The sequence below is a fragment of the Nicotiana tabacum genome, chromosome 8 (genome assembly GCF_000715075.1).
Source record: "Nicotiana tabacum cultivar K326 chromosome 8, ASM71507v2, whole genome shotgun sequence".
Classification (NCBI taxonomy): Eukaryota; Viridiplantae; Streptophyta; class Magnoliopsida; order Solanales; family Solanaceae; genus Nicotiana; species Nicotiana tabacum.
The window spans coordinates 31,835,469-31,838,916 of NC_134087.1; positions in this window are offsets into that span (position 1 = coordinate 31,835,469).

Here is a 3,448-nt window from a genome sequence, read left to right on the forward strand (position 1 = left end):
GCCACATCAAGTAGAAGAACAGTTTGACGAAGTGGCACCACGACGTGATAGAATACTAAGAGATTATGCAAGGCCGGATCATTTTGAAGGAGAATCAAGTGTAAGGAGACCACCAATTGCAGCAAATAACTTTGAAATTCGCACAGGCTTGATTCAAACTATTCAGCAGTCGTGCCAATTTACCGGTGATGCGAGTGAAGATCCTCACACCCATCTAACTGATTTTCTTGAATTAGTTGAAACTTGCAGGTATAATGGAATCACAACAGACGCTATCAGGTTGCGGCTTTTTCCTTTTTCTTTAAAAAATGAAGCCAAAATATGGTTGCGAAGTCTGCCGAGAGGTTCAATCACTACATGGGACCAAATGACTCAGAAATTTCTTAATAAATATTTTTCACCTGCAAAAATATTTAAAATGAAGCAAGAAATCAATAATTTTGAATCTGTATACCAAGCATGGGAAAGATTAAAATCAATGCTAAGAAAATTCCCACACCATGGTATCCAAGATCCTAACATTTTATATATTTTTTATCATGGTCTTAAACCCTCTGCTAGAAATGTTATTGATGCAGCATCAGGAGGATCCATAATGAGCAAAACTACTGCGGAAGCCATGCAATTGCTCAATGAAATTTCAGAAAATGATGTTCAATAGCCCTCTGACAGAATGATTGTTAAGAAAGCAGCAGGAGTCAATCAGGTTGAAGCTTGGAATTCATTAGCACAACAAATTGCAACTCTAACACAAAAAGTTGAGGCATTTCAGGTAAATACTCAATCATCATCTCAACATGATAATTGTGATGTTTGTGGAGGCAATCATCCATGAATGTCAAGATTTGACGCAAAATGAAGAACAAGTAAATATTATTGGGTATAGAAACAGTTATCCATTCGGTAGTCCCATGGCACAAAAACATCCGGATTCCAATGGAGTAACCCAAATGGTGCTGAAAATCCTCAAAGATTCTTCAATCAAAAGAAGCAAGTACAGGGACTGTGAGCACGTGATTTTTGCCTCATACGAATTACTCCAAAATAATTCCCAAAATTAGGTCTTGGCTTTAATTATGTGTTATTTTAGGAATTATTGTGTGATTTTTCTGATTATTTGCATGTATTTGTGTGCATGTTTAATTTTATTAATGCATCAAAAATACAAAAAATATAGCATTGCATTTAAGATTTGATTTTTACATTTTTTGGAATTAACTAATAATTAGGTGTTTTACAAAAATGAAAATTCACAAAAAATAACATATGTGTGTGTTTTAGTCAAATTGTGTGATTTGCTTTTAATTTAGTATTTAATTATTTGTGATAACTATTACTTAGAGTTAATTAATATTCTTAAAGTTAATTCGGGTTTTATAATTTAATTAGGATTTTAGTTTTAATTTTTTGAAATATGGGGAAGGAAAAGGAAATAAAAGAAGAAGAAAATCAGTTGGGCTATGTTTTAAATTAAATCTCAGGCCCAAACAATCAACCCAGCACAACACAAGCCCACTCTGGTCCGTCACAGCTTAGACCAAACGACGTTGTTTCGGTGTTTCGATCTGGACTGTTGAACCAGCCTGATCGGACGGTCCCAAACCTTCCCCACAACCCGACCCATTCTTATACCCAGACCACCCAGTTACTACACAAAATGACCCTGTTTCATCAGAAAGTTAATCGGAGCCGTTGGATTCCCATCATCCAACGGCCCAAATTAACTGACTAATTTAATATACCAAACACCCCCCCACTCGTCTCGTCTCTTCAGAGACCCAGAAATGCACCGTCTCACACCACCGTCCCCGCCCCACCGGAAATCACCTCACAGCGGTTCCGGTGGCCCAAACAGCCCCAAATTAACACCATAGAACCCCCTCACTCCCCTCTTTCCAAATCCATGACTCGTTTCCCTCGAATCTTGCCCAAACCTCTCGAATTTTAGATCTAAGGTTCAAAATCCCAAAACCTCCGAACCCTAGCCTACCCAATCGACCCCAGTTTAACACCACACAACCCCCATGACTCCCTCATACCAAATCCATCAATGATTTCCTTCGAATCTGACCGGAACTCGTCGAATTTTAAATCTAAGATTCGAACCTTAAAGTTCAAAATCAGTTTCCATTGAGCCTGGTGACATGCATCGATCCAAGCCTCTAGTTGTTGTGATTAGAAGGTCGACTCACTACAAAACCGATGCTGTTTATTTGTTCTTGATAAAGAACAAATGATTAGCATCAGTTTGGGGTGAGTCACAGTATCAAAGCCAAACACAAGTTCGAGCCTGTCCGGTGAGTTCTTCTGTCCTATTTTTTGTATTTATAGTTTAATTAGTGTTATCATGATGTTCCTTTTCCTTATCTCTTTTTCTTTTCTGGTCAATTTCAAATTCGATCAGTACTCTGGTAAATTCTTCTGTTCATTGTTTGTTTCTTTAGGATTGGTTTCATTGATTTGTTTCGTATAGTTGGGATATCGGTAGACTTTGAAATCGAATTTCGTTTAATCGCTTAGTCAGAGTAATTAGTATCAGTTCAATAATTTGGTTTAAATTCTTGTTTAAATGTGTCGATAAGAACTGATTAATATAAGTAATTCAAGTGTTTACCTACTTAAGAAGTTTCTAGTGGATAGTAGGGTTAGGATTGCACTAATGGGTTAAATAATTAAGTGGATAATTGAGTGGACAATGGAGTGGAGGATTAAAGAAATGAAAAGTTAAATTGGTAGTGGAAAATGCACTAATTGAATGCCCATTTAAGGGTGCTGAATCAGAAAGAGGGGACGGGGAGATAGATATACAGAAGGAGATAGAAGAAAGAGTCTAGTACTTTGAAAATACTGAAATATACACTGAGAGAGATTGGAAGAGGACATTCTAAGAGAGATATAGGAAGAGAGATACACAGAAATAGATACAGAAGGAGAGTTAAGAGATAGAAATAAAAAAAAATCAGAAACGATTGCAGAATTTCAGAAAAATACACTGTTTCATTGAGTCATTTGGTATTTTCTGAAGTTTTCCTCTAGTATGGAAGCAATTTCTGGTTAGCTGATAATAAAAAGGGTTTAAGTCGAGTCTGGTTTGGGGTCTGTTGATTCATTAAGACTGAAATTAGGGTATGGACTATTGTATCACATCTCTTGGTTTCAAAATTAGTCTACTGGTTCACTTTCTGGTGTTAATGCTACTGCTGTTGTTGGTTACTGTTGATACCTCATTTTTCTGCTTCCTTCTTTTATTTCCAGGTACACATCTATGCACTCTATTCGAATGTAAAGCTTGAGGTAGGAATCAAAAAATGGAATCTGGAGCTTTGAGTTGTATTCAATTTAAGTTTAAAATAAGAATAAACATGCTTGTCTACTTTGTCTTCCTGTAAATTTCCCTTGCTTCCTCTCAATTGTGAACGATGGAATCAACCTTTAATCCCCGAATGTC